Source organism: Styela clava, unplaced genomic scaffold (genome assembly GCF_964204865.1).
Source record: "Styela clava unplaced genomic scaffold, kaStyClav1.hap1.2 HAP1_SCAFFOLD_90, whole genome shotgun sequence".
Taxonomy (NCBI): Eukaryota; Metazoa; Chordata; class Ascidiacea; order Stolidobranchia; family Styelidae; genus Styela; species Styela clava.
Window position 1 is genome coordinate 35,001 of NW_027556554.1, and position 12,500 is coordinate 47,500.

A 12,500-nucleotide genomic window follows, 5' to 3' on the forward strand; every position below is an offset into this window, starting at 1 on the left:
TTTCTCGGTGGCTGGCGGGCGAGAGAGTGCTGCGTCGCCGGCATCGGCGTCGAAAGAAGCCGAGCCGAAAAAAGTTAATGTACAAACGTGCAAGCATACTAACCTAACCCTAGGTAAGGCATGTCAGAGCGAAAGACAGTAAACTCGAATGAGCCATGAAAGAGCGGTGCGGGGCCGGTCGGAGCGCACCCTTTTCTCGGTGGCTGGCGGGCGAGAGAGTGCTGCGTCGCCGGCATCGGCGTCGAAAGAAGCCGAGCCGAAAAAAGTTAAAGTACAAACGTGCAAGCATACTAACCTAACCCTAGGTAAGGCATGTCAGAGCGAAAGACAGTAATTTCGAATGAGCCAAGAAAGAGCGGTGCGGGGCCGGTCGGAGCGCACCCTTTTCTAGGTGGCTGGCGGGCGAGAGAGTGCTGCGTCGCCGGCATCGGCGTCGAAAGAAGCCGAGCCAAAAAAAGTTAAAGTACAAACGTGCAAGCATACTAACCTAACCCTAGGTAAGGCATGTCAGAGCGAAAGACAGTAATTTCGAATGAGCCATGAAAGAGCGGTGCGGGGCCGGTCGGAGCGCACCCTTTTCTCGGTGGCTGGCGGGCGAGAGAGTGCTGCGTCGCCGGCATCGGCGTCGAAAGAAGCCGAGCCGAAAAAAGTTAAAGTACAAACGTGCAAGCATACTAACCTAACCCTAGGTAAGGCATGTCAGAGCGAAAGACAGTAATTTCGAATGAGCCAAGAAAGAGCGGTGCGGGGCCGGTCGGAGCGCACCCTTTTCTAGGTGGCTGGCGGGCGAGAGAGTGCTGCGTCGCCGGCATCGGCGTCGAAAGAAGCCGAGCCAAAAAAAGTTAAAGTACAAACGTGCAAGCATACTAACCTAACCCTAGGTAAGGCATGTCAGAGCGAAAGACAGTAATTTCGAATGAGCCAAGAAAGAGCGGTGCGGGGCCGGTCGGAGCGCACCCTTTTCTCGGTGGCTGGCGGGCGAGAGAGTGCTGCGTCGCCGGCATCGGCGTCGAAAGAAGCCGAGCCGAAAAAAGTTAAAGTACAAACGTGCAAGCATACTAACCTAACCCTAGGTAAGGCATGTCAGAGCGAAAGACAGTAATTTCGAATGAGCCAAGAAAGAGCGGTGCGGGGCCGGTCGGAGCGCACCCTTTTCTAGGTGGCTGGCGGGCGAGAGAGTGCTGCGTCGCCGGCATCGGCGTCGAAAGAAGCCGAGCCAAAAAAAGTTAAAGTACAAACGTGCAAGCATACTAACCTAACCCTAGGTAAGGCATGTCAGAGCGAAAGACAGTAATTTCGAATGAGCCATGAAAGAGCGGTGCGGGGCCGGTCGGAGCGCACCCTTTTCTCGGTGGCTGGCGGGCGAGAGAGTGCTGCGTCGCCGGCATCGGCGTCGAAAGAAGCCGAGCCGAAAAAAGTTAATGTACAAACGTGCAAGCATACTAACCTAACCCTAGGTAAGGCATGTCAGAGCGAAAGACAGTAATTTCGAATGAGCCAAGAAAGAGCGGTGCGGGGCCGGTCGGAGCGCACCCTTTTCTCGGTGGCTGGCGGGCGAGAGAGTGCTGCGTCGCCGGCATCGGCGTCGAAAGAAGCCGAGCCGAAAAAAGTTAATGTACAAACGTGCAAGCATACTAACCTAACCCTAGGTAAGGCATGTCAGAGCGAAAGACAGTAAACTCGAATGAGCCATGAAAGAGCGGTGCGGGGCCGGTCGGAGCGCACCCTTTTCTCGGTGGCTGGCGGGCGAGAGAGTGCTGCGTCGCCGGCATCGGCGTCGAAAGAAGCCGAGCCGAAAAAAGTTAAAGTACAAACGTGCAAGCATACTAACCTAACCCTAGGTAAGGCATGTCAGAGCGAAAGACAGTAATTTCGAATGAGCCAAGAAAGAGCGGTGCGGGGCCGGTCGGAGCGCACCCTTTTCTAGGTGGCTGGCGGGCGAGAGAGTGCTGCGTCGCCGGCATCGGCGTCGAAAGAAGCCGAGCCAAAAAAAGTTAAAGTACAAACGTGCAAGCATACTAACCTAACCCTAGGTAAGGCATGTCAGAGCGAAAGACAGTAATTTCGAATGAGCCATGAAAGAGCGGTGCGGGGCCGGTCGGAGCGCACCCTTTTCTCGGTGGCTGGCGGGCGAGAGAGTGCTGCGTCGCCGGCATCGGCGTCGAAAGAAGCCGAGCCGAAAAAAGTTAAAGTACAAACGTGCAAGCATACTAACCTAACCCTAGGTAAGGCATGTCAGAGCGAAAGACAGTAATTTCGAATGAGCCAAGAAAGAGCGGTGCGGGGCCGGTCGGAGCGCACCCTTTTCTAGGTGGCTGGCGGGCGAGAGAGTGCTGCGTCGCCGGCATCGGCGTCGAAAGAAGCCGAGCCAAAAAAAGTTAAAGTACAAACGTGCAAGCATACTAACCTAACCCTAGGTAAGGCATGTCAGAGCGAAAGACAGTAATTTCGAATGAGCCAAGAAAGAGCGGTGCGGGGCCGGTCGGAGCGCACCCTTTTCTCGGTGGCTGGCGGGCGAGAGAGTGCTGCGTCGCCGGCATCGGCGTCGAAAGAAGCCGAGCCGAAAAAAGTTAAAGTACAAACGTGCAAGCATACTAACCTAACCCTAGGTAAGGCATGTCAGAGCGAAAGACAGTAATTTCGAATGAGCCAAGAAAGAGCGGTGCGGGGCCGGTCGGAGCGCACCCTTTTCTAGGTGGCTGGCGGGCGAGAGAGTGCTGCGTCGCCGGCATCGGCGTCGAAAGAAGCCGAGCCAAAAAAAGTTAAAGTACAAACGTGCAAGCATACTAACCTAACCCTAGGTAAGGCATGTCAGAGCGAAAGACAGTAATTTCGAATGAGCCATGAAAGAGCGGTGCGGGGCCGGTCGGAGCGCACCCTTTTCTCGGTGGCTGGCGGGCGAGAGAGTGCTGCGTCGCCGGCATCGGCGTCGAAAGAAGCCGAGCCAAAAAAAGTTAAAGTACAAACGTGCAAGCATACTAACCTAACCCTAGGTAAGGCATGTCAGAGCGAAAGACAGTAATTTCGAATGAGCCAAGAAAGAGCGGTGCGGGGCCGGTCGGAGCGCACCCTTTTCTCGGTGGCTGGCGGGCGAGAGAGTGCTGCGTCGCCGGCATCGGCGTCGAAAGAAGCCGAGCCGAAAAAAGTTAAAGTACAAACGTGCAAGCATACTAACCTAACCCTAGGTAAGGCATGTCAGAGCGAAAGACAGTAATTTCGAATGAGCCAAGAAAGAGCGGTGCGGGGCCGGTCGGAGCGCACCCTTTTCTAGGTGGCTGGCGGGCGAGAGAGTGCTGCGTCGCCGGCATCGGCGTCGAAAGAAGCCGAGCCAAAAAAAGTTAAAGTACAAACGTGCAAGCATACTAACCTAACCCTAGGTAAGGCATGTCAGAGCGAAAGACAGTAATTTCGAATGAGCCATGAAAGAGCGGTGCGGGGCCGGTCGGAGCGCACCCTTTTCTCGGTGGCTGGCGGGCGAGAGAGTGCTGCGTCGCCGGCATCGGCGTCGAAAGAAGCCGAGCCGAAAAAAGTTAATGTACAAACGTGCAAGCATACTAACCTAACCCTAGGTAAGGCATGTCAGAGCGAAAGACAGTAATTTCGAATGAGCCAAGAAAGAGCGGTGCGGGGCCGGTCGGAGCGCACCCTTTTCTAGGTGGCTGGCGGGCGAGAGAGTGCTGCGTCGCCGGCATCGGCGTCGAAAGAAGCCGAGCCGAAAAAAGTTAAAGTACAAACGTGCAAGCATACTAACCTAACCCTAGGTAAGGCATGTCAGAGCGAAAGACAGTAATTTCGAATGAGCCAAGAAAGAGCGGTGCGGGGCCGGTCGGAGCGCACCCTTTTCTAGGTGGCTGGCGGGCGAGAGAGTGCTGCGTCGCCGGCATCGGCGTCGAAAGAAGCCGAGCCAAAAAAAGTTAAAGTACAAACGTGCAAGCATACTAACCTAACCCTAGGTAAGGCATGTCAGAGCGAAAGACAGTAATTTCGAATGAGCCATGAAAGAGCGGTGCGGGGCCGGTCGGAGCGCACCCTTTTCTCGGTGGCTGGCGGGCGAGAGAGTGCTGCGTCGCCGGCATCGGCGTCGAAAGAAGCCGAGCCGAAAAAAGTTAATGTACAAACGTGCAAGCATACTAACCTAACCCTAGGTAAGGCATGTCAGAGCGAAAGACAGTAATTTCGAATGAGCCAAGAAAGAGCGGTGCGGGGCCGGTCGGAGCGCACCCTTTTCTCGGTGGCTGGCGGGCGAGAGAGTGCTGCGTCGCCGGCATCGGCGTCGAAAGAAGCCGAGCCGAAAAAAGTTAATGTACAAACGTGCAAGCATACTAACCTAACCCTAGGTAAGGCATGTCAGAGCGAAAGACAGTAAACTCGAATGAGCCATGAAAGAGCGGTGCGGGGCCGGTCGGAGCGCACCCTTTTCTCGGTGGCTGGCGGGCGAGAGAGTGCTGCGTCGCCGGCATCGGCGTCGAAAGAAGCCGAGCCGAAAAAAGTTAAAGTACAAACGTGCAAGCATACTAACCTAACCCTAGGTAAGGCATGTCAGAGCGAAAGACAGTAATTTCGAATGAGCCAAGAAAGAGCGGTGCGGGGCCGGTCGGAGCGCACCCTTTTCTCGGTGGCTGGCGGGCGAGAGAGTGCTGCGTCGCCGGCATCGGCGTCGAAAGAAGCCGAGCCGAAAAAAGTTAAAGTACAAACGTGCAAGCATACTAACCTAACCCTAGGTAAGGCATGTCAGAGCGAAAGACAGTAATTTCGAATGAGCCAAGAAAGAGCGGTGCGGGGCCGGTCGGAGCGCACCCTTTTCTAGGTGGCTGGCGGGCGAGAGAGTGCTGCGTCGCCGGCATCGGCGTCGAAAGAAGCCGAGCCAAAAAAAGTTAAAGTACAAACGTGCAAGCATACTAACCTAACCCTAGGTAAGGCATGTCAGAGCGAAAGACAGTAATTTCGAATGAGCCAAGAAAGAGCGGTGCGGGGCCGGTCGGAGCGCACCCTTTTCTAGGTGGCTGGCGGGCGAGAGAGTGCTGCGTCGCCGGCATCGGCGTCGAAAGAAGCCGAGCCAAAAAAAGTTAAAGTACAAACGTGCAAGCATACTAACCTAACCCTAGGTAAGGCATGTCAGAGCGAAAGACAGTAATTTCGAATGAGCCATGAAAGAGCGGTGCGGGGCCGGTCGGAGCGCACCCTTTTCTCGGTGGCTGGCGGGCGAGAGAGTGCTGCGTCGCCGGCATCGGCGTCGAAAGAAGCCGAGCCGAAAAAAGTTAATGTACAAACGTGCAAGCATACTAACCTAACCCTAGGTAAGGCATGTCAGAGCGAAAGACAGTAATTTCGAATGAGCCAAGAAAGAGCGGTGCGGGGCCGGTCGGAGCGCACCCTTTTCTCGGTGGCTGGCGGGCGAGAGAGTGCTGCGTCGCCGGCATCGGCGTCGAAAGAAGCCGAGCCGAAAAAAGTTAATGTACAAACGTGCAAGCATACTAACCTAACCCTAGGTAAGGCATGTCAGAGCGAAAGACAGTAAACTCGAATGAGCCATGAAAGAGCGGTGCGGGGCCGGTCGGAGCGCACCCTTTTCTCGGTGGCTGGCGGGCGAGAGAGTGCTGCGTCGCCGGCATCGGCGTCGAAAGAAGCCGAGCCGAAAAAAGTTAAAGTACAAACGTGCAAGCATACTAACCTAACCCTAGGTAAGGCATGTCAGAGCGAAAGACAGTAATTTCGAATGAGCCAAGAAAGAGCGGTGCGGGGCCGGTCGGAGCGCACCCTTTTCTAGGTGGCTGGCGGGCGAGAGAGTGCTGCGTCGCCGGCATCGGCGTCGAAAGAAGCCGAGCCAAAAAAAGTTAAAGTACAAACGTGCAAGCATACTAACCTAACCCTAGGTAAGGCATGTCAGAGCGAAAGACAGTAATTTCGAATGAGCCATGAAAGAGCGGTGCGGGGCCGGTCGGAGCGCACCCTTTTCTCGGTGGCTGGCGGGCGAGAGAGTGCTGCGTCGCCGGCATCGGCGTCGAAAGAAGCCGAGCCGAAAAAAGTTAAAGTACAAACGTGCAAGCATACTAACCTAACCCTAGGTAAGGCATGTCAGAGCGAAAGACAGTAATTTCGAATGAGCCAAGAAAGAGCGGTGCGGGGCCGGTCGGAGCGCACCCTTTTCTAGGTGGCTGGCGGGCGAGAGAGTGCTGCGTCGCCGGCATCGGCGTCGAAAGAAGCCGAGCCAAAAAAAGTTAAAGTACAAACGTGCAAGCATACTAACCTAACCCTAGGTAAGGCATGTCAGAGCGAAAGACAGTAATTTCGAATGAGCCAAGAAAGAGCGGTGCGGGGCCGGTCGGAGCGCACCCTTTTCTCGGTGGCTGGCGGGCGAGAGAGTGCTGCGTCGCCGGCATCGGCGTCGAAAGAAGCCGAGCCGAAAAAAGTTAAAGTACAAACGTGCAAGCATACTAACCTAACCCTAGGTAAGGCATGTCAGAGCGAAAGACAGTAATTTCGAATGAGCCAAGAAAGAGCGGTGCGGGGCCGGTCGGAGCGCACCCTTTTCTAGGTGGCTGGCGGGCGAGAGAGTGCTGCGTCGCCGGCATCGGCGTCGAAAGAAGCCGAGCCAAAAAAAGTTAAAGTACAAACGTGCAAGCATACTAACCTAACCCTAGGTAAGGCATGTCAGAGCGAAAGACAGTAATTTCGAATGAGCCATGAAAGAGCGGTGCGGGGCCGGTCGGAGCGCACCCTTTTCTCGGTGGCTGGCGGGCGAGAGAGTGCTGCGTCGCCGGCATCGGCGTCGAAAGAAGCCGAGCCGAAAAAAGTTAATGTACAAACGTGCAAGCATACTAACCTAACCCTAGGTAAGGCATGTCAGAGCGAAAGACAGTAATTTCGAATGAGCCAAGAAAGAGCGGTGCGGGGCCGGTCGGAGCGCACCCTTTTCTCGGTGGCTGGCGGGCGAGAGAGTGCTGCGTCGCCGGCATCGGCGTCGAAAGAAGCCGAGCCGAAAAAAGTTAATGTACAAACGTGCAAGCATACTAACCTAACCCTAGGTAAGGCATGTCAGAGCGAAAGACAGTAAACTCGAATGAGCCATGAAAGAGCGGTGCGGGGCCGGTCGGAGCGCACCCTTTTCTCGGTGGCTGGCGGGCGAGAGAGTGCTGCGTCGCCGGCATCGGCGTCGAAAGAAGCCGAGCCGAAAAAAGTTAAAGTACAAACGTGCAAGCATACTAACCTAACCCTAGGTAAGGCATGTCAGAGCGAAAGACAGTAATTTCGAATGAGCCAAGAAAGAGCGGTGCGGGGCCGGTCGGAGCGCACCCTTTTCTAGGTGGCTGGCGGGCGAGAGAGTGCTGCGTCGCCGGCATCGGCGTCGAAAGAAGCCGAGCCAAAAAAAGTTAAAGTACAAACGTGCAAGCATACTAACCTAACCCTAGGTAAGGCATGTCAGAGCGAAAGACAGTAATTTCGAATGAGCCATGAAAGAGCGGTGCGGGGCCGGTCGGAGCGCACCCTTTTCTCGGTGGCTGGCGGGCGAGAGAGTGCTGCGTCGCCGGCATCGGCGTCGAAAGAAGCCGAGCCGAAAAAAGTTAAAGTACAAACGTGCAAGCATACTAACCTAACCCTAGGTAAGGCATGTCAGAGCGAAAGACAGTAATTTCGAATGAGCCAAGAAAGAGCGGTGCGGGGCCGGTCGGAGCGCACCCTTTTCTAGGTGGCTGGCGGGCGAGAGAGTGCTGCGTCGCCGGCATCGGCGTCGAAAGAAGCCGAGCCAAAAAAAGTTAAAGTACAAACGTGCAAGCATACTAACCTAACCCTAGGTAAGGCATGTCAGAGCGAAAGACAGTAATTTCGAATGAGCCAAGAAAGAGCGGTGCGGGGCCGGTCGGAGCGCACCCTTTTCTCGGTGGCTGGCGGGCGAGAGAGTGCTGCGTCGCCGGCATCGGCGTCGAAAGAAGCCGAGCCGAAAAAAGTTAAAGTACAAACGTGCAAGCATACTAACCTAACCCTAGGTAAGGCATGTCAGAGCGAAAGACAGTAATTTCGAATGAGCCAAGAAAGAGCGGTGCGGGGCCGGTCGGAGCGCACCCTTTTCTAGGTGGCTGGCGGGCGAGAGAGTGCTGCGTCGCCGGCATCGGCCTCGAAAGAAGCCGAGCCAAAAAAAGTTAAAGTACAAACGTGCAAGCATACTAACCTAACCCTAGGTAAGGCATGTCAGAGCGAAAGACAGTAATTTCGAATGAGCCATGAAAGAGCGGTGCGGGGCCGGTCGGAGCGCACCCTTTTCTCGGTGGCTGGCGGGCGAGAGAGTGCTGCGTCGCCGGCATCGGCGTCGAAAGAAGCCGAGCCAAAAAAAGTTAAAGTACAAACGTGCAAGCATACTAACCTAACCCTAGGTAAGGCATGTCAGAGCGAAAGACAGTAATTTCGAATGAGCCAAGAAAGAGCGGTGCGGGGCCGGTCGGAGCGCACCCTTTTCTCGGTGGCTGGCGGGCGAGAGAGTGCTGCGTCGCCGGCATCGGCGTCGAAAGAAGCCGAGCCGAAAAAAGTTAAAGTACAAACGTGCAAGCATACTAACCTAACCCTAGGTAAGGCATGTCAGAGCGAAAGACAGTAATTTCGAATGAGCCAAGAAAGAGCGGTGCGGGGCCGGTCGGAGCGCACCCTTTTCTAGGTGGCTGGCGGGCGAGAGAGTGCTGCGTCGCCGGCATCGGCGTCGAAAGAAGCCGAGCCAAAAAAAGTTAAAGTACAAACGTGCAAGCATACTAACCTAACCCTAGGTAAGGCATGTCAGAGCGAAAGACAGTAATTTCGAATGAGCCATGAAAGAGCGGTGCGGGGCCGGTCGGAGCGCACCCTTTTCTCGGTGGCTGGCGGGCGAGAGAGTGCTGCGTCGCCGGCATCGGCGTCGAAAGAAGCCGAGCCGAAAAAAGTTAATGTACAAACGTGCAAGCATACTAACCTAACCCTAGGTAAGGCATGTCAGAGCGAAAGACAGTAATTTCGAATGAGCCAAGAAAGAGCGGTGCGGGGCCGGTCGGAGCGCACCCTTTTCTAGGTGGCTGGCGGGCGAGAGAGTGCTGCGTCGCCGGCATCGGCGTCGAAAGAAGCCGAGCCGAAAAAAGTTAAAGTACAAACGTGCAAGCATACTAACCTAACCCTAGGTAAGGCATGTCAGAGCGAAAGACAGTAATTTCGAATGAGCCAAGAAAGAGCGGTGCGGGGCCGGTCGGAGCGCACCCTTTTCTAGGTGGCTGGCGGGCGAGAGAGTGCTGCGTCGCCGGCATCGGCGTCGAAAGAAGCCGAGCCAAAAAAAGTTAAAGTACAAACGTGCAAGCATACTAACCTAACCCTAGGTAAGGCATGTCAGAGCGAAAGACAGTAATTTCGAATGAGCCATGAAAGAGCGGTGCGGGGCCGGTCGGAGCGCACCCTTTTCTCGGTGGCTGGCGGGCGAGAGAGTGCTGCGTCGCCGGCATCGGCGTCGAAAGAAGCCGAGCCGAAAAAAGTTAATGTACAAACGTGCAAGCATACTAACCTAACCCTAGGTAAGGCATGTCAGAGCGAAAGACAGTAATTTCGAATGAGCCAAGAAAGAGCGGTGCGGGGCCGGTCGGAGCGCACCCTTTTCTCGGTGGCTGGCGGGCGAGAGAGTGCTGCGTCGCCGGCATCGGCGTCGAAAGAAGCCGAGCCGAAAAAAGTTAATGTACAAACGTGCAAGCATACTAACCTAACCCTAGGTAAGGCATGTCAGAGCGAAAGACAGTAAACTCGAATGAGCCATGAAAGAGCGGTGCGGGGCCGGTCGGAGCGCACCCTTTTCTCGGTGGCTGGCGGGCGAGAGAGTGCTGCGTCGCCGGCATCGGCGTCGAAAGAAGCCGAGCCGAAAAAAGTTAAAGTACAAACGTGCAAGCATACTAACCTAACCCTAGGTAAGGCATGTCAGAGCGAAAGACAGTAATTTCGAATGAGCCAAGAAAGAGCGGTGCGGGGCCGGTCGGAGCGCACCCTTTTCTAGGTGGCTGGCGGGCGAGAGAGTGCTGCGTCGCCGGCATCGGCGTCGAAAGAAGCCGAGCCAAAAAAAGTTAAAGTACAAACGTGCAAGCATACTAACCTAACCCTAGGTAAGGCATGTCAGAGCGAAAGACAGTAATTTCGAATGAGCCATGAAAGAGCGGTGCGGGGCCGGTCGGAGCGCACCCTTTTCTCGGTGGCTGGCGGGCGAGAGAGTGCTGCGTCGCCGGCATCGGCGTCGAAAGAAGCCGAGCCGAAAAAAGTTAAAGTACAAACGTGCAAGCATACTAACCTAACCCTAGGTAAGGCATGTCAGAGCGAAAGACAGTAATTTCGAATGAGCCAAGAAAGAGCGGTGCGGGGCCGGTCGGAGCGCACCCTTTTCTAGGTGGCTGGCGGGCGAGAGAGTGCTGCGTCGCCGGCATCGGCGTCGAAAGAAGCCGAGCCAAAAAAAGTTAAAGTACAAACGTGCAAGCATACTAACCTAACCCTAGGTAAGGCATGTCAGAGCGAAAGACAGTAATTTCGAATGAGCCAAGAAAGAGCGGTGCGGGGCCGGTCGGAGCGCACCCTTTTCTCGGTGGCTGGCGGGCGAGAGAGTGCTGCGTCGCCGGCATCGGCGTCGAAAGAAGCCGAGCCGAAAAAAGTTAAAGTACAAACGTGCAAGCATACTAACCTAACCCTAGGTAAGGCATGTCAGAGCGAAAGACAGTAATTTCGAATGAGCCAAGAAAGAGCGGTGCGGGGCCGGTCGGAGCGCACCCTTTTCTAGGTGGCTGGCGGGCGAGAGAGTGCTGCGTCGCCGGCATCGGCGTCGAAAGAAGCCGAGCCAAAAAAAGTTAAAGTACAAACGTGCAAGCATACTAACCTAACCCTAGGTAAGGCATGTCAGAGCGAAAGACAGTAATTTCGAATGAGCCATGAAAGAGCGGTGCGGGGCCGGTCGGAGCGCACCCTTTTCTCGGTGGCTGGCGGGCGAGAGAGTGCTGCGTCGCCGGCATCGGCGTCGAAAGAAGCCGAGCCGAAAAAAGTTAATGTACAAACGTGCAAGCATACTAACCTAACCCTAGGTAAGGCATGTCAGAGCGAAAGACAGTAATTTCGAATGAGCCAAGAAAGAGCGGTGCGGGGCCGGTCGGAGCGCACCCTTTTCTCGGTGGCTGGCGGGCGAGAGAGTGCTGCGTCGCCGGCATCGGCGTCGAAAGAAGCCGAGCCGAAAAAAGTTAATGTACAAACGTGCAAGCATACTAACCTAACCCTAGGTAAGGCATGTCAGAGCGAAAGACAGTAAACTCGAATGAGCCATGAAAGAGCGGTGCGGGGCCGGTCGGAGCGCACCCTTTTCTCGGTGGCTGGCGGGCGAGAGAGTGCTGCGTCGCCGGCATCGGCGTCGAAAGAAGCCGAGCCAAAAAAAGTTAAAGTACAAACGTGCAAGCATACTAACCTAACCCTAGGTAAGGCATGTCAGAGCGAAAGACAGTAATTTCGAATGAGCCATGAAAGAGCGGTGCGGGGCCGGTCGGAGCGCACCCTTTTCTCGGTGGCTGGCGGGCGAGAGAGTGCTGCGTCGCCGGCATCGGCGTCGAAAGAAGCCGAGCCGAAAAAAGTTAAAGTACAAACGTGCAAGCATACTAACCTAACCCTAGGTAAGGCATGTCAGAGCGAAAGACAGTAATTTCGAATGAGCCAAGAAAGAGCGGTGCGGGGCCGGTCGGAGCGCACCCTTTTCTAGGTGGCTGGCGGGCGAGAGAGTGCTGCGTCGCCGGCATCGGCGTCGAAAGAAGCCGAGCCAAAAAAAGTTAAAGTACAAACGTGCAAGCATACTAACCTAACCCTAGGTAAGGCATGTCAGAGCGAAAGACAGTAATTTCGAATGAGCCATGAAAGAGCGGTGCGGGGCCGGTCGGAGCGCACCCTTTTCTCGGTGGCTGGCGGGCGAGAGAGTGCTGCGTCGCCGGCATCGGCGTCGAAAGAAGCCGAGCCGAAAAAAGTTAAAGTACAAACGTGCAAGCATACTAACCTAACCCTAGGTAAGGCATGTCAGAGCGAAAGACAGTAATTTCGAATGAGCCAAGAAAGAGCGGTGCGGGGCCGGTCGGAGCGCACCCTTTTCTCGGTGGCTGGCGGGCGAGAGAGTGCTGCGTCGCCGGCATCGGCGTCGAAAGAAGCCGAGCCGAAAAAAGTTAAAGTACAAACGCGATGCTAATGAGCGAGCCGTTGTCTCGACTAATATGTAGGGGGCGTTCGATCGAGCGTCTGGCTTGAGCGCTTGTCGGCCTAGCAGAACGGTCGCATTGTTATGCCCGGGTTTTAGGCACCGCTGCAGGCGGCCGGCAGAGCTCTTGTTTGTGCGAAACTGAATGGATCGAGCCCGAGAGAGGGCGAGCAAAGAAAAAACGCAAATCGCTCCGCCTGGCACTGCCGGCGAGAGCGTGGACGTCGCGGCCAGCGACTGTCGAAGCCGAGTACGGCCGCAGGCGATCGCCTCGGTCTTAAACGAATGCGACGAGCAC